The sequence below is a fragment of the Odocoileus virginianus genome, chromosome 21 (assembly GCF_023699985.2).
Source record: "Odocoileus virginianus isolate 20LAN1187 ecotype Illinois chromosome 21, Ovbor_1.2, whole genome shotgun sequence".
Classification (NCBI taxonomy): Eukaryota; Metazoa; Chordata; class Mammalia; order Artiodactyla; family Cervidae; genus Odocoileus; species Odocoileus virginianus.
This window is the reverse complement of record NC_069694.1, coordinates 49,341,167-49,368,393: the sequence shown is the minus strand read 5'-3', so window position 1 is coordinate 49,368,393 and position 27,227 is coordinate 49,341,167. Positions and strand designations below refer to the sequence as shown.

The 27,227-nt window shown below is 37.2% G+C and overlaps 1 protein-coding gene and 1 long non-coding RNA gene across 3 annotated transcripts in view; one reads left to right on the top strand and one right to left on the bottom strand.

Moving 5' to 3' along the window:
• Positions 1-27,227, bottom strand: part of FAM241A (family with sequence similarity 241 member A) — a 39,509-nt gene that overhangs the window by 3,603 nt on the left and 8,679 nt on the right. The gene's annotated exons all lie outside the window — the stretch shown is intronic.
• Positions 29-26,208, top strand: LOC139030239 (uncharacterized). 2 transcript variants are annotated; one of them, XR_011482542.1, is made up of 3 exons: positions 29-263; positions 5,809-5,879; positions 23,959-26,208. It is a non-coding gene; the product is annotated as an uncharacterized lncRNA (long non-coding RNA). The 2 variants fall into 2 exon arrangements; XR_011482543.1 differs by lacking the exon at positions 23,959-26,208 and adding an exon at positions 7,834-11,298.

Below are 27,227 nucleotides of genomic sequence, written 5' to 3'. Positions count from 1 at the left end.
GTTTCAGCTGTGATGTGATGGGGCCTACCCCAGTGTTCTCAGTTTGAGTAATTCTCTCTCTTCTCTGCTTCCTCAGGCCCAGGAGTGGTGGCTGCTTCCTGGTGTTACTATCTGTGGCACTCTAGCCTACTTTAGTGCAGTGGTTTTTAAACTTTTACGTTAGACTCCTTGGAGGGCTTTGAAAGCCCACTGCCAGGGTTTCTGATTCAGTAAGCCACAACAGGCGCTTGGAGTCTGAGAATTTGCACTTCTAACGTTTCCAGGTAATGCTTATCATGCTGGTATTTTTTACATCTTTTGACTATCACTGCCTCCATGTTTTTGCCTTTCCTGTTCTTTAATGCCTGCTTAACAATTCTTTGTATTAACTTATCTTTGCTAAAATAATTGCTATAGTTTCTCTCTTTTCTCTAGCGCCTAATTTGGTCACAAAAGAAAAACTATGTCACAGTGACATAGTTGTAATTATAATTTATTAAACCTGATCTCTTTTAGGCGTGATGATAAAAATCAGTAATTATTTATTGAACATATACTTGCTCATAGTAGGTGCAAGATAGAAAATTACTCATGTTTAAAAAGAAGACTTTGGGTATAGTGTTTCATATAATAACAAGTAAGTATTAAAAGCTACTAAGTAGGCTGTCTAGGCCAGAAAGTAGTTAATTAACTTAACTTGAGACACACTTCAAACACATGAATCAAACTTAGATTCCTTTATTAGAAACCAAAACTTAATCATTCCAGTAATCAATAAGTAAATAACTAAAAATATTTTTTCATTTAAAAATGCCTTACTTTTTATTCTACATAATTGTTTACATATATAAGGAAAAAAGGCAAAAATCTAACTTCTATGTGCAATAGTCAGACAAAATGATTTTCAGTGTTTCACTGAAGGGTTTCACTTAAAGTGTTTCACTTTAAGGCAGTGTTTTCCCATATAATAGCAATTTATTTTGAGTACACAGTATCATTGATGTAATGAAAAAATGAGACTCAGTGGGGCATCATTGTTAAATGTATGTAAATTTAAGCCAGAATTATTTTTGAGTTAATATATACATATAATTTAATAAATTACTTTTGAATTGTAATTTCTACCAAAAAAAGAATGAGAAAAGCAAAATGTTGTTGAGATATCTGGAGAGTTCAAATCTAGGTTCCCAACACTTAAACTGACTGACCTTGATCAAACTACTTCAGTTTCCTGAGCTTCAGTTTTCTAATCCATAAAATGGGATTTATATGAATCCTATTTGATATTGATAATATACTCATGAATTATACTCGTGAATTATAATTTATTTGTTAACCTTTCCTTATTTTTTGTACTTTAACTTCTGAACTATATTTTCCTTCACTGATGTGCTGTGATCAATTTTATGTTTCTTAGCTTCTCAGACTTTTTAATGTGCTCCACGATAATACACTATATTAAAAAAGAAAAACAAAAATCTTGGTCTTACCTGAGATAAGGCTTTCTTTTCTTTAGGATAGAACTCAAAGAGTTCTTGATTTAATTTGTAATTCTTCTGGTCCCTCAACTTTCTCTTCTACTCCAATGTCTAGCACTGCTGGTATCATTTTTGGCCTCTTTATTTTTTTATTTAGCTTTTTTTTTTCCTTTTTTATCACCTCTAATTTCTTTTAACCTATGCACTTATTGTACTTGGGGGTTTTCTGCTGTTACTGAAGCTTTTAAAAACTTTTTCAGTATATTTGTGGTTTTAGTACAAAGCAAGTACCTTAATCTAAAACAGTTCTTTCTGAAGATTCACTTTAAATTCTTCTACAAACTGTTTGTGGGTTTTTCAGGGGAAGAAGTAGGTGTTGCATTGCTCAGTTAACTCCTCGAGGCCAGGTGGAGAGGCAGCAGTGTGAGATCTGGGGAGCAGCTAGGGGGATGGGGACTAGAAATGGGAGGCCCAGAAAGACTGGCCTGGGGGTGCTGTGGCTGCGGCAGCCTGCTTGTTCTTCTTCTTCTTTTTTTTAATATGAAAAATTTCAAACACAAAATTAGAGAAAATAGTACAATGAACCCCTAAGTACCTATCAACCAGATAAAATAATTACTAAAAATCTGCCACCTTGCTGAAGCATTTCTTAATCTGGGCAATCTGAAGGAGAAGAAAAAGGTAAAGTCACTAGAAAAATGCCTAAAAGTGGCATATCTTCACAAATAAAGGTCTGTGGGAACATCAATGATATTCAGCAAAGAACTGGATAAAGGTTCAGATAACCCTGGGAAAAGAAAACAGGCAACATTCTTAAATCACTGACATTACAGTCAATCTCACTGCAGTGTTTTCTGTATCAGTAAATATTTGTTGAATAAATGAAGAATTTATCTTGTGACTGCCAAGCTTTAGAGCAATATCTTGATAGACTTTCTACCTGCTCCACTTCTTGCCAAACAAAAAGATGGACTTATTTTTTCCAAAGTATAATTTATAATTGTAATCTCAAAGCAATTATAGATTTTTATGGAATTATCAGTATGTTTTGTTGTGGATATTATTAAGATCCACTTAATCCTTTCCGTAATCCTTAATCCAGTCCAAACCTTAATCTAGTCCACATTCTTTACCTGAGGAAAACCCCATCTATAGCTTCAGAGATGACAAGTCTAAGAGTAATCCCCTGCCGTTATGAGAAGCTGGCCTTGGAAAGGGCATGTAATCTACTTTGGAATGATGACTTTTGAGTGTCTTCTGGGGAAAATTCTTTGAAGCTCTTCTGATACAACTTTGGAAAGTAATTCTTAACACTTTAGGAGAAATAGAAGAACTATTTCTCCATAGATAGACCTTAAGTAAAGAGAATTTATCATATTTGAATTAGCTTTCTATTGCTGCCATATGAAATAACTACAGACTTAGTGACTTAAAATGACACAAATGTGTCACTTTTTTCTAACGTGTTTTGCAGGTTATAAGTCAAAATTGGCAGGTTGGTTTCTTTCTGGAGGCTCAAGTAGAGAATCATTTCTTTACTTTTTCTAGCTGCTAGAGGGTGTCCATCTTGCTTGGCTCCTAGTCCCCTTCCTCCACCTTCAAATCCAGCAACAATGCAACTCTTAGACCATCCTTCGGTAGTTAACTTTTTCCTCTGACAATAACAGGGGAAGGTTTTCTGTTTTTAAGGACCTGTGTGATTAAGTTTAGTCCACTGAGATAATCCAGGTTCATTTTCCCATCTCAAAGTCCTTAAATTTGATCATATCTACAAAATCTTTTTTGCCATGTAAGATATCATATTTATAGGTACTAAGGATTAAGATGTCGATATCTTTGAGGGGGGAGAAACCATTATTCTACCCACCTCAATATTTAATTTTAAAATTATTTCTTTATATATCTATTTCCTGTCACTATCTATGATAGGAAGGGTAAGGCCATTGAAGACAAGAACCATATAAGTTCGAACAAGAGTACTTATTATACTGCATTGTGCCTGGCCCTTAGCAGGCTCATAAGTATTTGTTGAATGAACAATAGAAATATTCTATGATAATGACATATTAGGCAAAAAACTCAAAAATAAAAACAAAATTTATAAACAACATCAATTATTTTATTTCCCCATGAGTACATCTGTGAATTTGTTCAAATATGTATAAATAAATTCTAGAGAGATTGTAAAATATGGTAGCTGTTAGCTAAAATTTACATGCTTAGTTCAATTCCTAAACAACTGTATTTTAAGAGCAGAGGCTAATATGAACAGCTGAGTTCTTAAATCCCTGACTTACTCAGAGGTCTCTAATTTCCAGAGTAAGGCAGTAGCGGTAGCATTATTAGTGGTATAGTAGAACAGCTAACACATGGCAGGCACTGTGTTGTACATGCATTTTCTTGTTTCCTCTTTCCAACAGGCTGTGAGGGAGGCACTATTATTTTCCCCATTTGCAGATAAGGAAACTAAGTTTCAGAGGAGTTAAATGTCTGGCCATTGACTTATATTTAGTAATTGAAGGAGCTATGATACAAACTCAGACATTCTTACTCCAGCGACCACACCAGTAATCCCTATGTTATACTCCCTCCAGGTATTATATTATTAATAGCTAACATCTGTGTAACGCTGCTAAGCTTTCAGAGAAATTTTACATATTTGATCTCTGAAAAAAGAAAAACTATGTAAACACGTTGTCATTTTTCACAGAAAGAGCACATTTAACAGAGTGAAATGAACACCAGTGTCTTTCTGTGCTTTACATCTTTTTCCAGTTTATAGCATACTTGAAGGTGAGTTTTATCAAGCATAAAATTGCTCAAATTTTAATTTTATCTTATATGAAAATTTAAACAAGGTAAAGCTATTTGCAGCAGTTTAGTAAATCTTTTTATAGTCCATTCAGTATTGACTAGAATTCAGATTCTAGTTCTCTCTCTATTGTAACATGCTGCCTAATACCTTAGTGACCATCTTTCTTGTGATAATTAAATTCAGTTGTATTTTTCTTCATGTGTTATGACAATTTAATTATATAGAAGTTGAGGTGGGATGTTTCCTATGGCACATCCTTATCTATGGAACAATCTGTGCACATTAGTATGGCAGAATCTGCTTATTCACTTTAAGAAGAGTACAAGCTACATTCTATAAACAGGTTTTCACTGAGTGGGTAACAATTCAAGATTCACTTTCAACTGTTTTTTTCCGAGTGTAATATTGGAAGTCTGCTGGTTTTGCCTGTCTGGTTTTTATTCTACTTTCTTCTACTGATATCATCTTGATTTAACGTTGGGAAAACCCTCCCCCACCCACTCTTGGTTCCTGTGTTTGGTGGAATGTGTGCCCATCCCCAAGTTCCAGGCCTGGTCACTCAGAACATTTCATTTCCTTGAGCACATGATTAGTTAAGGAATGAGCATATAACCCAAGGCAGGCCAATGAGAGTTCTACCTAAGACGTTTGCTTCAACTACTGATAAACAGGCATCCCCCCCTCCCCAACTGGTTAGCTGCTAAGGTGTAGAGCATCTTATTACAATGAGGAGGAAGCTTGCTATGAATGAAGTCAATATAAAATAAAGCCAAGAAATGACATAGTGGATATTGTTTGAATACCTGAATCCGGCTAGGGCATCTACCTCTGTTTTTTGGTTGTTTTGTTTTTTAAAAATAACATGAGCCAAAAAATTCCTATTTTGCAAAATCTAGTAAAAGTCGAATCTTTTTTGTCACTTGAAACTAAGAGTTCTGACTACAGATGATGATGATGATAAAAGTAGTAATAGCTACCATCAGAGATTTCCCTGGTGGTCCAGTGGTTAAACCTCCACCCTTCCAACACAGGGAGCATGAGTTCAATCCCTGGTTGGGGAATGAAGATCAGGCATGCCTCATGGCATTGCAAAAAAAAGAAAAGTAGTAATAGCATCCATTAACTGAATGTTTACTATATGCTACATACTGTGTTAAGTGCTTTATATTCATTATGCTACTTAATCATTATTTATTATAATAAGTATTATTAGCTAATTTCAAAGCCCTGTGTTTTTAATTATAGTGCTCAAGAACTTCCTCATTAATTTGGTTTTATTGTTACTAGCAATAATTAACATGAAGAATATATTAATAATATTAAAAAACAATAATGGGGTTAGGCAAGTAGAAAATTTTAGATATAGCTTTGAAAGTTTTTAAAAACTACACAAGAATAAACCAACAAAACACTATAAAGCAATTTCCTCCAATTAAAAAATAAATAAATAAAAATGGGTAAATGGTGATTGTATTCAGATGACACAAAAGAATAAAGAGTAAAGACTAAAATGCTAATTTCTTCTTGCTACTCTAGGTTAACCTTCCTGAGCTGTCAAACAGAGCCAGCCTCAATAACCCAAGTCCATGGAAATCATAACTCAGAAGGTAAACTTATAAATGCACAGTGAGCAAGAGGGGAATGATTTTTGGATGAAGTGAAGTGAAAGTTGCTCAGTTGTGTCCGACTCTTTGCAACCAGGTCAGAATACTGGAGTGGGTAGCCATTCCCTTTTCCAGGGGATCTTCCCAACCCAGGGAGTGAATCCAGGTCTCCCACATTGCAGGCAGATGCTTTACCGGCTGAACCAGTAGGGAAACCCAGAAGAAGGTCTTCCCTAACTGGGAATTGAACCCAGGCCACGCTGGTGAGAGTGCTGAATCCTAACCACTAGACCAATAGCACATGGTAACCTGTGAACTGAGGCTTATTAAATGAATGAAGAAATGAACGAATGAATGAACAACTCTTAAATCTTGCTGCAAACTCTTCTCCTTTCACCTGTTTATTCAACTCTAGGTTTTCCCTGCTACCCCAAAGTAGAGTGTTCCTATGAAACCTTCAGTAAACTGAAGTGTTGTATAAAGCAAAGAAGCAATTATCTTAGGGCACATCTTGGTATTAATAATAGATACACAAAACAAATTAAGAAAAAGCGCAGATGCTCACAGATACAATTCAAAGCACTGGTGGCCTGATGCTGAGTGTAGCTCCTGAGGAAGGAGCTTGGCGTGGTCACCCTAGCTACTTGGGATGTGTGCTGCCTCTAACAGTTCACCACAAACAAAAGCTGAATGCTGTTTTTGCTTTATATATTTTTTTTCTTATAAGAAAAAATCCTCTTTGGATTTCTCTGCTTATCAAAAAACAGGTACAAAGTTTCACAAAAGTGAAGTGGTGCAAAGCAAATTTTTGAAAGCAGGGACTATGTGTACTCCCACTGACTTCTTTTCAACTTTACTGGGATTGTAGTCTGGTCTCTAACTTCTCTTAATTCACTAGCTTTCTTCCTTCTTGGAGAAGGAAATGGCACCCCACTGAAGTTCTCTTGCCTGGAAAATCCCATGGACGGAGGAGCCTGGTAGGCTATAGTCCATGGGGTCGCAAAGAGTCGGACACGACTGAGCTACTTCACTTACATTCACTTACACTTACTTTCTTCCTTCTTCACTTTTCTCCTTCAGCTTGAGTTCTATGACCCAAATCTCTTTAAAATTTAAAACTCCATTGTCTCACAGGGAAACCCTAATCTTGGAGTAAGAATTATTTTCTCTGTCTGTACCCGAGTACCTGTGGAGCTAGAGAGTTATACCACAGGATACCAACAGTTTATGACAACCCTAAACACATCTTCAAGTACATTCCTATTTCATTTCTCTGCTCAATGTTTTTTTTTGCTCTCTACACAGAGCTATTTCAGATCTTTTAAAAATCTTCAACTGCCTCCTACTCCTCTCTTTCTCCCTCTCCTCCAGCAAATTACTTGACCTCCTATTTCTCAGGAAAAAGAGAAGTCAGAGAATTTCCTTAACTTTGTGATAGTAAATGTATCAGCTACCAAAGTTTATGTCCATTTCTTTTATTCTCTTTTGTTAGGAATAAAGAAATAAGGAAGCACTCCTTTTCCATTACCCCTCTGTCTCATATATCTTCAGTCTTTCCCTCTGCTGGCTCCTTCTCATCAGTATTTATACCTGCTTAGATTTTCCTCCATTAATGCCACTAGCTCTGCCTTGCCTTTTCTTCTTCATAACCAAGCTGTTTGAAACAATTCACTCTGCTTGTTTCCATTTTTTTTTATCTTTGTCAGGAACTGTGAAGGGACTGATGTTTTACCCCAGCAGCTCCCAACATTTTTGGTACCAGGGACTGGTTTCATGGAAGACAATTCTTTCATGGACCAGGGCTGGGGTGGGAAAGGGATGGTTCCAGGATGATTCAAGCACACTGTATTACTGTGAGCTTTATTTCCAGTTTGTGGCAATCTCGGGATATTCTATCTTGACTTCAGGGTTAGGGTTCATGCTCCTGTGGAATCTAATGCCACTGCTGATCTGACAGGAGGCGGCGCTCAGCTGATAACGCAGGAGACGGGGAGCAGCTGTAAGCCCAGATGAAGCCTCACTGACTGGCCCACCGCTCACCTCCTATTTTGAGGCCTGGACTGGGGATTCCTGTTTCATCCTACAAGTCAGGATCCCAGTCTTGGTGTCAGACACAAATCTCCGGGGTCACAGACAAATGATTTCACTACTCATGCCACAAGGAGCAGCCTGAGTTTCACGTTGACGTTAGTTCTCTTTAAGTCCCACAGGTGACAGAGTGGCCAAGAAGATGCGGCATGCAGTGTGTTTCTGTCACAGCTGAGGGACTTTGAGCTTAGGGAACTCTCATCTTTTATAATGGGCTGTAAGCAAATCTGCCTGACGTTTGTCCCGGGGGAGACATCATCTTTATTACACTGGGTGGCAAACAATCTGTCCTCTACTCTGAAAGGAGACACTATTCCTATCTTCCAAGTCTGTTCATTTAGCAAACATCTTTGAAAAACAGTCCTTAACAAAAGTTCTCAATGCAAGAGACCCATGGAGAATTGCTCCTAACAATCTTCCAATCAGACCTCAACTTCTGTTGGCTTCTGTTCTTTTACACCACCAAAATAGGTCTTGTAAAGATTACCAATAAACTGCCATATCAATAAACTAAGAGATTTTTTAGGGGGCATTCCCTGGCAGTCCAGTGGTTAGGACCATGTGTTTTCACTGCTGGGGGCTCAGGTTCAGTCCCTGGTCAGGCAACTAGGATCCAACACGTTATGCAGCATGGCCAAAAACAAAACAAAACAAAGCTTTTCAGTTCTCATTTGATTGAACTTCTAAGCAGAATCACATCTACTTCTGTCAGGAAGCATTTAACAGGAGGCTTCCTGTGTGCTGTTTTGGATCTGTCAGGAATCCTCTGTTCCTTATTAATTCCTGAATATTCAGGAGTTAAGAGGAAAGGCAAGCCTTTCCCCAGGGCTGAGGAATCCAGGCATTTCCTTCGTTAGTTTTTCAATGCGGTGATAAGTACCATCTTCCTTCTTATGAACCATACGGTAAAAGTGATTGTTTACAACTCTCTCTCTTTAATATGGATCGCCTTATGTTTTATAAGTCTGGAATTTTAATCTTTATCTTGGCTGAGAATAACTACCTTGTAAGACAGTATATATGCCCGCACCATGTTGATTAAAACACCTTTGCTCCATCAGAGCTTGGGTCCCTGTGTCTGTCTGTCTTTCTCTCTCTCTCTCTCTTTCTGGCTGATTCCCTGGAGCCTGAAGGCTGGCTGCGTAACCCAGGGAATATTAGCCTCTTTCCTTCTTTCACTTTCTCATCATCGACTCCGGACCACCAGATTCCGGTCCAATAAAGGACCAACATACTTCTGCTTCATTGACTATGCTAAAGCCTTTGACTCTGTGCATCACAACAAACTGTGGAAAATTCTTCAAGAGATGGGAATACCAGACCACCTTACCTGTCTCCTGAGAAATCTGTATGCAGCTCAAGAAGCATCAGTTAGAACTGGACATGGAACAATGGACTGGTTCAAAATTGGGAAAGGAGTTATGTCAAGGCTGTATACTGTCACCCTGCTTATTTAATTTATATGCAGAGTACATTATGTGAAATGCTGGACTGGATGAAGCATAAGTTGTAATCAAGATTGCTGGGAGAAATATCAGTAACATCAGATATGCAGATGACACCACCCTTATGGCAGAAAGCAAAGAGGAACTAAAGAGCCTCTTGATGAAGGTGAAAGAGAAGAGTGAAAAAGCTGGCTCAAAACTCAACATTCACAAACCTAGCATCATGCCATCTGGTCCCATCACCTCATGGCAAATAGATGGGAAAACAATGGAAGCAGTGACAGAGTTTATTTTCTTGGGCTCCAAAATCACTGCAGATGGTGACTGCAGCCATGATATTAAGATGCTTGCTCCTTGGAAGAAAAGCTATGACTAACCTAGACAGCATTTTAAAAAGCAGAGATATTACTTTGCCAACAAAGGTCCATATAGCCAAAGCTATGGTTTTTCCAATAGCCATGTATGGATGTGAGAGCTGGACTATAAAGAAAGCTAAGCGCCAAAGAATTGATGCTTTTGAACTGTGGTTTTGGAGAAGACTCTTGAGAGTTCCCTGGACAGCAAGGAGATCAAGTCAGTCAATTCTAAATGAAATCAATCCTGAATATTTATTGGAAGGACTGATGCTAAAACTGAAGCTACAATACTTTGGCCATGTGATGTGAAGAGCCAACTCATTAGAAAAGACCCTGATGCTGGGAAAGACTGAAGGCAGAAGGAGAAGGGGACAACAGAGGATGAGATGGTTGGATGGCATCACTGTCTCAATTGACTTGAATTTGAGCAAACTCTGGGAAACAGTGAAGGACAGGAAAGCCTGGTATGCTGCAGTGCATGGGGTCGCAAACAGTTGGGTATGACTGAGCGACTGAACAGCAACAATTTTTTTCTTTTCTTCTGAATTATATGGTATTATATTCTTCCGGATCTATTTTTATCTCTCTGGCCATGCTTTTCTCAGTCTTCTTTGTGAGTTCACCATCCTCAACCTAGCTATTAAATATCAATACTCAACATCCGGTCTTAAGCTTTCATCTCTTTTCTCTCCATATTTTCTTCCCAAATAAGCTCATTCAAATTTTACAGTTTCAATTACCACCAGTACATCAGTTATTTAGACATTCTATCCAGCTCAGACCTTTCTTCTGCACTCTAAAACCATATATTCAACTGCCTTCTCAACATTTACATTTGGCTATCTTGAATATGGGCTTCCCAGGTGGCGCTAGTGGTAAAGAACCCACCTGCCAGGGTAGGAGACCTAAGAGATGCAGGTTCGACCCCCAGGTGGGGAAGATCCCCTGGCGGAGGGCATGGCAGCCCACTCCCGTGTTCTTGTCTGGAGAATCCCCCGGGACAGAGGAGGCTGGGGGCTGCAGTGCATATGGCCGCAAGGAGCGGCTGACACAGCCTGCGCCACAGCAGCACTTACCGTGAATGTATTTCAGTATTCAACACAACCAAGGCCAAACCCGATTTCCTCCTCAAAACTGGTCTTCATGCAATGAACAGATTCTCAGGAATAAAATCTATCCTTAATTTCTACAAGTCAGAAACTCAAAGAATGATCCGCAAAGCCTTCTTTTTCCTAATTTCCTGTATCCAATTTATCAATGGGTTCTATTGATTTTAAATCCTAAATATTTCAGGCATTTATAGTTTTCTAATCTTTCTTCTTTGTTGGCTGGTATACAGTCTGCCTTCTTAACACCTCCCTTTCTGGCTCTTTTTATTCCTTCCTGTGGATGTGAGCTACTAGTTGGTGTCATTTCCTTATTCCAATACAACTTTATTTCCACCTTTGTATCTTGTGCTGATATTGTCAAATATATTTCAGTATGTGATAGGCTCAACAATTATATATATATATTTTATGCAATTGCTTTTTTAAAACAGTCAAGAGAAGATGTGCTATTATACTATCTTTTGTAATTATTTACATAATTGCCTTTACCAATCCTTTTTTTTTCTGTGTGCGTAGATTCAAAGCACTATCACTATCAACTGCTTTCATCCTTATAATTTCCTTTAAATGTTCTTGTAAGATAGATGTTTTGGCAAAACATTCTGTTTTTATCTGAGAATGTGTTTCACTTTTATTTTTTAAAAATAATTTTGCTGGATATAGGATTGTGAGTAGGTTTTTACTCTCAGCACTTTTAATGTGTTGTCCTATTGCCTTCTGTCCTCCAAGTTTCTGATGAGCCATCGACTTGACCTTAATGGAGTTTCCTTGGATGTGATGAGTTGTTCTTTTGCCGCTTTCAAGACTTTCTCATGCTCTTTCAAAATTTTGACCATAATGTGTCTGGATTTCATTGTTATTTCTTGTATGTGTAGATTAATGCTTTTCATTAAGTTTAAAAAATTTTAAGCCATTATATCTTAGAATATTTTTTATATTTTTAAAAAAAAATTACTTTATCATTCTTATTATTTTTTGGCCATGTCACACAGCACGTAGGATCTCAGTTCCCCGACCAGGGATCAAACCTGCTCTCCCTGCTTTGGGAGCATGGAGTTTTAACCACTTGACCACCAGGGAAGTCCCGAATATTTCTGATATTCTATAGAATATTTCTGTCTCTTCTTTTCTAATACTCCTATTATTTGTATACTGATGTGTTTAATCATGTTCCACAACTCTCTGGGGCTCTATTCATTTTTTTCTATTCTTTTCTCTCTCCATTCTTCAGGTTGCATAATTTCTGTTGCTCTACTTCAAATTCACTGATTTTTATCTTCTGCCTACTCAATTTTCATTTGGGCTAGTGTACTTTCAACTCCAGAATTTCCATTTAATTAAAAAGAAAAACAATTTCTCTTAATATTCTCTATTTGATGAGACACTGTCATCATACTTTAGTTCTTTAAGCATGTTTCCTTTAGTTTGTTGCATATCTTTATAATAGCTGTTTTGAAGTCTGTCTGCTAAGTATATCATTAGGCCCCAGCAAAGACATTTTCCACTGTCTGACTTTTTTTCCTATAGATGGATCGATCATATTTTCCTGTTTTTATACCATGTTTCATAATCTTTTTTCAATAACTGGACATTTCTGATATATTTTTGCAGCACTAGATACTGACCTCTACCACTACTCTGGAGGTGGTGGTGGTGGTTTGCTTACTTGTTTAGTGACTTGGCTGGAATAATTCTGTAGCCTCTGATGTTCTTATTCATGTTTTCTCCCTAGTTTTCATCTTTTACTCTCATTACCTAGAGGCTGTCTCTGGGGTAGTATAGCCGTTTATTGGTTACAGGTTGTGCTTATGGTTCCTTAGCCATTATTTTTATTCTCCGCCACTGGCTGTATTGGAAACTGCTATTATAGTTCAGAGACTTTACTTCTTTGCCCTACATTCAGCCAGGGACTAGTAGTGTGGAGGTGTCTACACTTACTGCTCATGAGAGGGTACAGCCTTGGGCATGTATACATTTTCCAGACTGCCGCAGGGGATTGTGAAATTTCTGAGACTTGCTTCCGAGGAGCTGTCCCTGGGTCGGCGTAGTGTACCGTGCAGTCAGTGTTTGGTCACAGGTCGTAATTAAGCCCCTTGTTCTTACTGAGGCTTCTGCCCTATGTTGGTGGGTCTGTGTGCAGCTTACGGAATGCTTTCAAGTCTGCCCCACATCCTGCTGTAGTACTCCCAAGTAGGTGCAGCCTCACGCATGTACACTTGCCTTGCTGATCCTCACAGGTGACTATGAGACCAAGACGGGTCTTCATGGCTGACTCTCCCTGGTTCTTTCTGTAAAACTTCTGGCTGCTCTGTTGTTTTCATGTATTATGGGACTACCAGACTCCTTTTAATTGCGCTTCAGCAAGATCTGTACTGTTTTCAACACCACCATTAGTGGTGTTTCAACACTCCATTAGGCATGGAGTTCTCCACTCTTTCTTCCCAACGAAGTCAGTCCTCTTAGGCAAATCCAAGACCTCTTTATTTCTATTATCTGCCTTTCCCCTGGGCAGAACGCCTGCCCCACTGCACGGGAGCTGGGGGCAGAGCCTCTGTCTCCTAGAGTGACAGCCCTGCTCCGTAAGCAGGCACAGGCGGTGGGGAACAGCTCCTGGCCGGCTTGCTTCTCTCGGTGTGGGACCTCTGCTCTCTAGTGATGTGGGCCAGGGGAACTGGGCCTCAGCGTTCTCAGCGGCTGGGCTCAGGGTGCGGGCTGCTTGGGGGAAGGGAGACTTGGAACAGACTTTGGCCACATCGACCTGGAACAGACTTCCTGTAACACGGAACTGCGAGGGGAGTGGGGGAAGGGATGAGAAGCCCTACCCTTCCAGGGTGAAACTATAGCCCTAGACTGAGAGTTAGGGAGACAGGGGAACCTCATCTTCTTGGCCACACATGCTGGGGATGGAGCTTCTGTAACAGCACTGTGATGGGGTGGTCATAGATTAGGTTGTGGCTCCAATGTCTCAAATACTTAACTGTTCTTGGTAGATTTTTTAAAATGAATGCTTTTCACTTGCTGTATGCTCTTAGGATGATTCCCAAAGATTTTTAAAGGTATTTTATTTTTAATTTTCTCCTCTTAAATTGTCATTTTGCTAGGACAAAGTCTGCTGAGTTCCTTACTCCATTTTTCTGGAAGTCCTGCCATGGTTGTTTCTGGACGTTCACTACTTTTGATGGTGTATTGAAGGATAATTCCTGTAAAGATAAGCCAGGGGATCCTGGGTAGTACTCAGCGGATTTTCTGGAATTAGCTGTAGGATGTTAAGCACTTTGAAGAGTGTTTATTTTTCATATATGCTGTGATAGTCAAATTCTGGGTATAAAAGTTCAACTTTCGAAGTTCCCTTTTAATCATATGGTCCCACTAACACTTTATTTTTTTTTTAAAGGACTTAAAAAAAACTTTAAATATTTACTTATACATAAAGCCTAAATGAATAAAAAACAATGGCTTTCTTGTTCTTTCTCACTTCCTCTCATATCAACCATTAAAGAGGCAGTTTTTCTTCTTTACTCAGCAGAGTCTAGCAAATATTTTAGTTGGTAATTAATTCATTAAAAAAAAATTAAGCCTAAGGAAAGTTAACTGGAAATTAAAATCTCAGAGGAAAAGTCTTGCTTTTCCCTTTACTTGCTTCCAATTCATTAAATTTTGTACCCCCAAGTCTGTTTTTTTAAAATAATTTTTACCATAGTAAAATACTTTGTTCTTTGTTAGCAGTATTTATAACCCTCTGGAAAAGCTTGTAAGAGATGAAGAAATGTCAGAAGTAAATCAAGAATGCTTTGTGAGCATTAAAATCATCTCCTCCTTTCTAACTACCCATATTATAATTAAATCTTTACAGCCCAGAAAGAAAAAAAGTAAAGAAATAAACATATTAATATATGGAAGAGCAAATAAGACTATCTTAAGCTATCATGTCTATTCAATAAAACATTTAAAATTATTTTACTTTCAAAACACTTCTGCTTTGAGAACCAATTCAATAAAATTTTCCTGATACCTAAAATGTATTAGATAAATAAGACTATATCCTTAACTCCAAGAAGCTAACAATTCAGTAAAAAGGTTAATATTTATATAAAAATAAGTAATTTTTAAGGCAAAATATGATGTGTTTAAGAGTTGCAAAATGCTTGGCATTTAGATAACAAAAGGTCAGTTTAGTAAAAAAAATTAAATCAGGAGAACTGGCAAAAAAAAGTGACTGCAATGTTTTCAAATATTTAGATGATGTCTTTAAAAATGATATAAGCATGTTTAACTGCTTTTGTCTTATTGTATAACAGAATAGTGGTTTATAGCACTAATGTACTATAAATTGACTCCATGGTTAAAACATCTTTACCTCAGCATTTAGTTACCTGAAGAGACTAATTTTTCCCCTCTTTATTCCTTTTCATCTCAAAGGCTGGCCCTCTGTGGCGATGATCTGATATATATGCCTTAAACACAATAAATAATGCTTAAATGAAGTTTTTAATGAATTTCACAACATATTATTCATTTTTAAAGCCCTAATATTTATTGAATATCTGTTATGTGTTGGGTAGTGTTTTAAGTACTTCAATCTTCAAAATATAAAGAAAACTGAAGAAAGATTACATAACTTAGTCAAGATCACCTAATAACTGGTGGAGTTAACGCACATGTTCAGACGTCTGCCATAAAGCCCATGTTCTAAAGCCCTACACTGTAAGCTCTCTTATAAATAAGCATAAAATCACTCTGTAATCCTTACATTCTATTTGTTTTAATGCATCAGTTTTAACAGCAGTTCAAAGTTATACTTGTCTGGGTTAATTTATATTCAATAAAAATAATGTCATTTAAAAATAGCTTTGAGTAATTTGCATTTGACTCACTGTACAATATAGCAACTGGTCTTCATTGTGATAAAATTTGACTAAAATTTTTCTTTCTTTAAAACTAAAAACCAAACCAACATCGAATTCTTAATTCCACCACTTGAGAGAAACATATATTTTATTTGGACAGAAAATAAACACCTTTTCTTTCCCCTTGAAATGTTCTTGTCCTCACAGTATGAACAATGAGTTTCTAATACAGTAGAATGTACTCCAATGATCACAGAAAGGCTGGCTTTCTAAATAAAATGATTTTTAATTGATTGTAATTAAGGAGAGGCAAAATGAAGCAGCAAGAACAACAGAAACAAGGTGGAAGTCACTTTCAGAGGGATTTTAGACTGAAAGGCTAAAAGCCACCAGCTGTGGCTCAGATGGTAAAGAATCCGCCTGCAATTCAGGAGACCTGGGTTCGATCCCTGGGTTGGGAAGATCCCCTGGAGAAGGGAAAGGCCATCCACGCCAGTATTCTGGCCTGGAGAATTCCATGGACTGTGTAGTCCATGGGGTCACAAAGAGTCGGACACAACTGAGCGACCTTCACTTTCACTTAGCCTGAAAAGTCTCCCCCTCCAAAATATCAGAATTTTGTTTCTCTCAGTCCACCTCACCATCCTACTAGACCTCTCAAGAGAAAGACCTGTTTTGAAAAATATCTTGTAGCTTTCTTTTAAATGGGCAGGAGTCTCACATTTGCAAAACCTCAAGAGACAGTATCATACTATGATAAACAAATATACAGTAAGAAAGTAGCTATAAAATTTAAAAGCCTCTGGATTACTTCTAGATTTAGCCATTTACTTTCTCCTTGTGGAACCCACAGTCTACATCCACCCACAAATTCATAAGCTACATATTCTCCCGAACTCTCGGATTTCCAGCAACCTCCAGTCTCCCTGCTCCTTTTAAGCTGCTACGTGGTGGTGGTGTTGGTAAAAATCGTGCTCAGATGCCTCCTTACAAAATCATGTTGCCTCAGCATCTTGGTACTCCTACACAAGTGGAAGGCGTCACCTCTTGGTAACTATCCATCTAATTCCAAATATTGATTGTTCCAAATCTTTCCTACTCTATCATTCTTTCTTAGAGGTGTTGCTATTTATTTTTAAGGTTAAACAAGATTCATAATTCCAAATGTTTGCATCCATAAATTTAAATACAAAAATGGATTATACTGTAACATACTTTAATTCCTAAAGCAAAAGAAGCAATATGGAAATCCTGATTGAAACTGGAACATTTGTGCATCAGGCAAGTCACACTTCCTTCCAAGACAAAATCAAGAAAGGCAAAGACATTACAAAATCAAAGACACTTGTCAGAATCTGAAGCACTAAGTAGGTGAGGACTGATTCTCAAAACCACTGGGTCCACTGTGTTGTCCCAGTTGCTTGACCATTCCTATTGAAAGAATCTTCAACATTTATGACTTTGGGAATGCCCTCTTTTAAAATTAAATTTTATCATAAGAGTTTTAAGTTTGATTCTAGGCTTAAGGAAGTATATAGCTTTATGAAAGTTTGAAAATTCTACTTGCTTATGCTTTTATGTATCTTTTCCATATTATATTTAAAGAGTTAAAAATAAATATGGCTGCTATGTATACTAAAACTAGGCAAAAATATGGACCGTCCTTGTTAGAATTAAGTTCCCTCTTTCCTCTATGGTTAGCTTTTTATCATTAATTTCTTACTAAGATCTATAATGGGATTTCTGTCTCACAGAAAATCTAAGAGTACTTACGAATGGGACAAGTTTTTAAAAAGCTATGAAAATGCCACTCACATAACAATGTTTATGAGTGGTTTATTGTGTTCTGTATAATAACAGCTTCTTGTTTTATATACTACACTTTTGTCTGATTCAGTGACTTGGCTGATATTTTTTCCCTGCATTCTGAAATAACCACTTCTATGCAGTTTTTTATGAAATGAAATAAATGTCTACTGCATTATCAATCAACCACTTGGACTAAGTAGTGAAAAATTCAACTGCTTCTCCTTATTTATGACACTAAAGAATTTGTAGGAATCTATTCTTGTAAATAAAAGTATGTGGGTTTACAAAATTTCTACAGAAAACATTTTTTTTTGAAAAATAGTATATCTACATAAGCTACCTTATTTTATAATGAAGGGTATTACTTATTTTAATCTTGGGTAAATAGTAATATAATGAAAAGGACAGGTTTTCTGCCTACTGTAATAAAGCCTGTAGTCATGTTCTAAAGTTACAATCTTCTCTCGGCCTATTTTGTACCTGTGTTTTATGCAAAATGTGCTGTGCCCTACTTGTGGCAAGCCTGCACAGACCTGAAAGATTTGCCAGACCAACAGCTGCTTTCTTTCAGGAAACCACACTCTTGTTCTTGGTGTGTGTCACGTCTTCCCTGAGTACCACTAATCTTTGATTACTAAACTCCAACTCTCATAATTCACAGTCCTTGACTTGCACAAGAATCTGGCTTGCAAAATAAATCCTTTAGTCAATTCAGTTCAATTCAATAAATAATACCTGGATGCCTACCATGAGCAAGGTTAAGTGCTCTGAGGTATAGAAAGCAAACAGTCTACCCTCCTTGCTATTAAGATGCTTAATATACAAGGAAAGATATGTACTCAAATCACCATATTCAAACACAGCTGCAGCCACCCCTAACGATTAAAATGAATTGTACTTTTTATAAAAGATTCATAGTTTTCTTCTTTTTCTCAGTTAAGGCAATTTTTCAAATTTCTAGACTTGTACGCTCAATTGCATATTCAACATTTCTATGTAGATATCTGAAGCAGAAGATATTAAGAAGAGGTGGCAAGAATACACAGAAGAACTGTACAAAAAAGAGCTTAATGACCCAGATAACCACAATGGTGTGATCACTCACCTACAGCCAGACATTCTGGAATGCAAAGTCAAGTGAGTCTTGGGAAGTATCACTATGAACAAAGCTAGTGGAGGTGACAGAATTCCAGTTGAACTATTTCAAATCCTAAAAGATGATGCTATGAAAGTGCTGCACTCAATATGCCAGCAAATTTGGAAAACTCAGCAGTGGCCACAGGACTGGAAAGGGTCAGTTTTCATTCCAATCCCAAAGAAAGGCAATGCCAAAGAATGTACAAACAACGGCACAATTGTACTCATCTCACATGCTAGTGAGTAATGCTTCAAATTCTCCAAGCCAGGCTTCAACATTATGTGAACAGTGAATTTCCAGATGTTCATGCTGAATTTAGAAAAGGCAGAGGAACCAGAGATCAAATTGCCAACATCTGCTGGATCATCGAAAAAGCAAGCGAGTTCTAGAAAAAAATTTACTTCTGCTTTATTGACTACGCCAAAGCCTTTGTGTGGATCACACAAACCGTGGAAAATTCTTAAAGAGATGGGAATACCACACCACCTTATCTGTCTCCTGAGAAATCTGTATACATGTCAAGAAGCAACAGTTAGAACTGGACGTGGGACAACGGATTGGTTCCAAATTGGAAAAGGAATATGTCAAGGCTGTATATTGTTACCCTTGTTATATTGTTATTTAACTTATATGCAGAGTATATCATGTGAAATGCTGGACTGGATGAAGCATAAGCTGGAATCAAGACTGCTGGGAGAAACAACAACAACCTCAGATATGCAGATGACACCCTTATGGCAAAAAGCGAAGAAGAACTAAACAGCCTCTTATAGAAAATGAAAGAGGAGAGTGAAAAAGCTGGTTTAAAACTCAGCATTCAAAAAACTAAGATCATGGCACCTGGTCCCATCACCTCATGGCAAATAGATGGGGAAACAACGGAAACAGTGACAGACTCTTTTCATGGGCTCCAAAATCACTGCAGATGGTGACTGCATCCATGAAATTAAAAGACGCTTGCTCCTTGGAAGAAAAGCTATGTATGACCAACCTAGACAGCATATTAAAAAGCAGAGACATTACTTTGCTAACAAAAGCCCCTCTACTCCAAACTATGGTTTTTCCAGTAGTCATGTATGAATGTGAGTGTTGGACTATAAAGACAGCTGAGCGCTTAAGAATTTATGCTTTTGAACTGTGGTGTTGGAGAAGACTCTTGAGAGTCCCTTGGACTGCAAGGAGATCAAACCAGTCCATCCTAAAGGAGATCAGTCCTGGGTGTTCACTGGAAGGACTGATGCTGAAGCGCCAATACTTTGGCCACCTGTGTGAAGAACTGACTCATTGGAAAAGACCCTGATGCTGCGAAAGATTGAAGGCAGGAGGATCAAGAGATGACAGAGGGTGAGATGGTTGGATGCCATCACTGACTCAACAGACATGAGTTTGAGCAGGCTCCATGAGTTGGTGATGGACAGGGAAGTCTGGCGTGCTGCAGTTGCAAAGAGTTGGACATGACTGAGGGACTGAACTGATCTTGTTGTTCAGTCGCTAAGTTGTGTCTGACTCTCTGTGACCTCATGGACTTTAGCACGCCAGGCTCCTATGTCCTCCACTATCTCCCGGGGTTTACTCAAAGTCAAGTCCATTGAATCAATGATACCATCTAACCGTCTCATCTTCTGCCGTTTCCTCCTCTTTTTGCCTTCAAGTTCTTTCCCAGCATCAGGGTCTTTTTCAGTGAGTCAGCTCTCACGTCAGGTGGCCAAAGTACTGGAGTTTCAGCTTCAGTATCAGTCCTTCCAATGAATGTTCAGGGTTGAATTGACTGGTTTGATCCCCCTGCAGTCCAAGAAACTCTCAAGAGTCTTCTCTAGCACCAAAAATTGAAATAATCAATTCTTTAGTGCTCAGGTTTTATGGTTCAACTCCCACATCTGTACATGACCACTGGAAAAACCACAGCTTTGACTACACAGACCTTTGTCAGCAAAATGATGTCTCTGCTTTTTAATACACTGTCTAGGTTTGTCATAGCTGCCCTTCCAAGGACTAAGCATCTTTTAATTTCATGGCTGCAGTCACTGTCTGCAGGAACTTTTTGGAGACCAAGAAAATAAAATCTGTCACTGCTTCCACTTTTTCTTCCTTCTCTTTGCCATGAAGTGATGGAAACGAATGCCATAATCTTAGTTATTTTAATGTTGAGCTTCAAGTCAGTTTTGTCACTCCTCTTTCACCCTCATCAAGAGGCTCTTTAGTTCTTCTTCACTGAGGACCTGAAACTCAGCATCCCCTGTCCCAAACTCATAGTCTGCCTTAATACTGGTTTTCTTCCACAGGTCCACTACGTCAGTAAATTGCACAACCCAGAAGTACAAGCAAGAAGACTGCTAGTTATTCTAGATGTCTTCATCACCTTTGTCCTTTTCGGTCTACTTTTGCCGGCTCATTCCCCTCTGAGTCTGTGTTGGATCTTCTCATGAACTTATGGGTAGTCTGTCTTCTCTTCTTACCCTATAGTTTTTATTGATGGCGGTTTCATGCACTCTAGGGATTTTATTAATTCTTATATAGTTTATATGCTGAAGACTCTTTCCTTTTAAATCATACCCTTGCTAGGAGAAAATTATTAGTGAAATATTTTTAATATCTTCAGAAAAAAACTGTAGTTTTGATTCCCTCCCATTTAAAAATAAAATTCTATCCCCATTTTATTCCTTATTAGCCATTTGTTCAATAAACTTATTAAATACACATATTCCGAGTGTTTGTGCCTCACAGAAACACCATAAGGTGGGTATTATTAGACTCTAGAGGTCAAGTGACTTTTTCAGAAGTAGACAACTAGCCAGAATTTGAGTTTTGGAAAACAGGAATTTCCTGATTACAAATTCTGAGCTCTTCTCAATAAACTGTACTGCAAATCTCTAAAGACCTTAGTACAAAGGAATCAGGTATTAAGAAGAAAGAAAAATATTTAAACAAATGCATTATAAGGTGTGATTATATAATACTTAAGAAATGTACTTTAAAAAATATATAGTCTTTAATTAATTTACTTAAGTCCATAATTAATTTACTTTTTCCTCTCATCTTTCTACAAGGGAGTTGAATTTCCTTATAGTAGGAACAAATGAATAAAACAGTAATAAAATATAGAAACCTGGAAGGGGGGATGGATAAGAAACAACTGAGAGTCTAAACTGGGGAAAGATATAAGCATGATTACAACACTGATCCTCAAATTTGATCCTCTCTACCCACCTTCCAACCTTCCATTTATTTTTTTTCCCATAGCATTATAACTCACTGATGTACTTGTTCATTGATTCACTGTCTTTGTGTCTCTCCTACAATGGAAAATTAAAGAGAGGAGAGATTTGGGCCTATTTCTGTTTGTTTCTTTGTATTTTGGGTGTCTACAGCACTACCCAGGAAAGAATAGGAGCTCATTAAATGTTTTAAATGAATGAAGTAAAAGCTACCAAGAAAATAAGGAACAAACAAATCATAAATAATATTTAATAACAAATAATACAAACAAATAATACGGAAAACTGCCTATAATACAATGACTATTACCAGTTGCTAAAGCAATTGATGTTCCATATGATACAAATGAGTAATGAAAATGTCTTTAGTATATAGCGAGGTTGTTGGAGCAACTGAAGTCTTAAATTAGTAGCCTCACACAGAGTGCTCAAAGACTGACTTCCAAATACTTAAATTGCTTAAATCCCAAGGGGGAAACGCTGTCCTCCGGAAATGGCAGAATCACTATGCCATCCTCACGATGCTCCTGTTAAATAAACCACATACTGAATAATGAAAAGGAAGTTTAATGTCTTCTTTTAATTTATTCTTCATATATTATTTTCATGTGTTTTCCACTGAGTATTTTTATGGATACCAGAAATGGTTATAATTAACTGGCTAATTCTCTATGAAGAAATCACTTCATTCTTGCCCTTCTTTAAATTTAAAAGCTTAAACTAAATGAACATCTACACTGCCATGAAACTCTTGAGAAGACATAATTGCCTGTGAAACCAGTAACCATTCAACACATGGAGAAAGTATGCTAGAATGATAGGAACAAGCAATTGAGATTTGTGTGCTGAATAAAAACTAGACATGAATATGGAATCCTTGGAGCAGCCATCTTGTTCTTATCAAAATTTGCTCTTGGTAGTTATCTTGTGCTGTGCTGTGCTTAGTCACTCAGTTGTGTCCAAGTCTGTGAGCCCGCCAGGCTCCTCTGTCCTTGGGGATTCTCCAGGCAAGAATACTGGAGTGCGTTGCCATGTCCTCTTCCAGGGGATCTTCCCAACCCAGGGATCCAACCCAGGTCTTCCGCATTGCAGGCAGATTCTTTACCAGCTGAGCTACTAGAAAAGCCCCAGTAGTTATCTTAGTGTCAGGTTAATTTCAGTAATATAACTCAGCAGAAAGAACTCCAACTATAAATCAATCCTTGCTTTTCACATGCATATAAATCACTCATTTCCACATGTACTTGCAATGTATATTATACAGTACTACCATGGAAGACTAGAATAGAATTAATCTTTTACAGCAGCACAAGAACATGAGACATTGTAAAGGAAAAGTTCAAGTGCCCTCACAATACAAAAATTAATCTACTCTGTGTAGCACATTTTAGAAATGACTTTTTTTATACTATAAGAAAATTAAGAATAAGTAAAAAACTTATGGGTATCTCCATGGAAAACTGTGCATTGTTTAAAAGAATGTTTAGCCTTTATGACTTTCAAGATATTTTACAAGTTGGTAAATTATAAATAACCAAAAGCGATGTAAATAATTCTTATTAATAGACAAATTCAGTTCCATTAGAGGTTCAACTGTATTCCCACCCCACCTATGGAAAAGGCCAGTCTCTCAGCCATTTGTAAATTCATTTCAATATACCTTTTCTCCATATACATTTCTGACTGATTTCTCCATTGAAGCAGTTCTCACATTTGTCTGGTTCCCTCACTACTAATGAGCTAAATAAACTCCTTAACATATGTTTATTTTATATTTAATGTGCATTATAATTTTACCTCTTTTTTAAAATTATCCTTTAACTTTGCTATTATTGAAATGGCTGATCTGAATTTTAACCTATGTTAGTTATGCATTTCATTTACTGTCTTTCCTCTGTTTAGTTCAAGAAAAATTAAAAACAAAATAGCAAGTTCTGACCACTTACATAAATTAATGCTAGTTAGTATTCCAAGATCCTGTTTGTTAACCTTTCACCTTCTTGATACTGTGGTTTTTTAAATACAGCACATCAAGGAACATAATCTTTGCCTAAGTTCTTACAAATGTTTTACAGGGATCTTTAGCTCAATGTGCTGAAGAACTGATGCTTTTGAACTATGGTGTTGGAAAAGACTCTTAAGAGTGCCTTGGACAGCAAGGAGATCCAATCAGTCCATCCTAAAGGAAATCAGTCCTAAATATTCATTGGAAGGACTGATGCTGAAGCTGAAACTCCAACACTTTGCCACCTGATGTGAAGAACTGACTCACTGGAAAAGACCCTGACGCTGGGAAAGACTGAAAGTGGGAGGAGAAGGAGACGACAGAGGATGAGACGCTTGGATGGCATCACCGACTCAACGGACGTGAGTCTGAGTAAACTCTGGGAGTTGGTGACGGACAGGGAGGCCTGGCATGCTGCAATCCATGGGGTTGCAAAGAGTTGGACACGACCGAATGACTGAACTGAACTTAGCTCAATGCATAGCTATGCATTTCCTTTCTGTTGATTCTGACAATAGAGTATGTTCCTGTTATACAAAAAGTTCTCTCTTCGAAACTAATTTTTGTTATGAAAGTTTCCCCTGGGAAGCCACATTGCTTCAACAAAAACATCAACTGCGTTTATACCAGCAGTGTCATTTTAGATAGAAAATTTTATAGACTCTATACTACCTCACAGATGCCAAAATGATTGTCTGAAGCATTTGCCATATGCAATTTCTGCTCTCATGGAGATGTTTCCTGTGTGAGCCTGTGAAGGGGAGAATTGGGAAGCTGCAGAGAATAAATATATTGACAGATAAAATAATCTCAAGTAGTGTGAGAGCTATGAGTAAAATAAAACAGAGTAACAGCAGAGAGGAAGATGGGTTGGACTGGAGGTTCTCTTTATACATTAGGCAGAGCTGGGATCTCAGAGAGGTTGTAGTTAAGCCAATGATATGAAGATTTGCCAAAGGAATATCTGGGGAAAAGAACCCAGGCAGAGGCTTTGAGACAGAACTGAGCTGTCTGGGCTAGTGCAGTGGTTTTGACTGTGATCCACAAGAAGAAATATATTTTATTTCTTGACCCATTACATATAAACTAAAGTTCCACAAAATGACATTCATACCACATGTGAAGCATTCTGATGATTTCTGTCCTATTCTATCCTGTTCACAATTCACTAAATTAATTTCATGAACCAACACTAGCTTGATAGTTATTTAGCATGGGTTTGAATCTCAACTCTGCAATGTACTAGCTGTGATACTTTCAGTATATTACTTAGCCTCCCTGTTCTGCAGTGTTTGCTTTAAAGTGGGAGGCAACAGCAGCAGATCAAGCCCGTGAGGTTTCATACCAGATTTCCTTCCAGAAAGACCAAACCAATTTTACTTCTAACTTCAGTGTATCGTTATTTCATAAACTGTTTCTTTAAATCCACATTATTCATTTTAAAAATCATTATCAAATTGATAGGTGAAATATTATTCCTAATAGTTTTAATCTGCATTTATTTCCAGTGAGGCTGGACATGTTTTCTTCCTTATTGGATACTAAATGTCGCTGCAGGTTTTATTTCCTACAAACTATACAAAAACAGTATGTTAAATATAAAATTTTACTAAGTATATAAAGCATCACCTAGCTGCAGCATATATAATTTATAACTTGTTTATTATTACATTTATAACTTGTCACTTTTAAATTAAATGCAGCGTTTTAATATTTATTTACACTTATCTTACACTAAACTACATATAACTAATAAGGGAGAAAAAAAATTTTTTGTATCCATTTGGGAGGATGGATACAAATCATTGAGAATATCAGCTAGTTCTTAGTTTTTGAAAATTATTATAAATGGAGAAATACTAAAACTTGCTTTAATTGTCATTTTAACCAATAGAATTCAGTATTTAAAATCATAGTTAAAAAGTTAGACAAATGAAACCACCAAGTATTAAAAAATATACACAGAATTTCAGCCATATCTGCTACGCATATTAAAAGAGTTGCCTACTGCAGTGGAAGAGAACAGTTCTGCAATGAAGAAATAAATTAATTAAATTAAATAAAAAATAAATCAATTAAAGTTAATGCTGTGCATGAACTAATGATAAATTATAACAGGCCATGAAGTGAAGAGTATGACTGATTCAAGCTGCAGCTTAAAAATTTCTACTTTTTGTACTTTCCCTAAAATCTATTTTTTTTTCTTTAAAGAAATGAAGTGGGAGGTGGGAGGGGGGACCGGGATGGGGAATACATGTAAATCCATGGCTAATTCATTTCAATGTATGACAAAAACCACTGCAATGATGTAAAGTAAATAGCCTCCAACTAATAAAAATAAATGGAAAAAAAAATAAAGAAATGAAGTTTCTGGTGACATTACTGAGTACCTTGCACATATAGGGAAGTAGGCTGGCTACTACCACAGATGGAATAGTTTGCTTATTTAAAGAAGCCAAAATCAAACATTTTTCCTTAAAAATGACTTTTTTCTCAATTCTCAATTTGTGGCATGACAACAGCTTCTGTTAGATTTTACTACCTCTGAAAACCATGGAATAAGGAATTCTGAATTCAATCAAACTGATGAAATTTGCCAGCCATGGGAAATCAAACTTAAATTCCCTGCCTCTCTAGGTGGTGTGCACACATCCCAGTAAAATTTTGATGAAGAGGATAAAAGACAAAAATCCATTTTTTTGGATTAACTGGAAGAGGGAGTGAAAAAAAAAATCTCACCAACGTTAGAAAAAATGATATCAAATGAATAGAGTAAAAACCACAAATGGAAATTTAATTTTCTTAACACTATGTTTAGATATAAAGTGTTAATAATAATTTTATCCTTCGTCTTCCATAAAGTTCAAAACATTCGGACCATGCTTTCCCTTTGATGAGATAAGCTCTAGTTCTTGCTGTAAGAAAACAGCAGCAACAAATCAAGCCAACCATTTCCTCTTCCTAAGCCAAGACAAGGCATAGCTGCCAATGATGTTAAATGGGAAAACAAAAAACAAAAATCCCCCTGGATGCGGGAAAAATTAGATCAGAAGACAGAAAGTATCTTTTGCATTAACTTAATTAGAAATTCAGTTTCTGTCCAAATGAAACTACCCTTTGATTATCTTGTTAATTCCCCTAAACACACACAGACACACGAACACACCACTCTTAAGGAAGCGAAACATGACGAGCTAGTAGAGACTCAAAGTTTTTTGAAGACATGTGGCTGTTACTGCAAGATAAGACTATGACTCCAGAGATCACAGAAATTAAAGATAGTGTGGCTAAGGCCTAAAGGAAATATGAAAAAAAGATATAGTTTCTACTTAGGTCTCT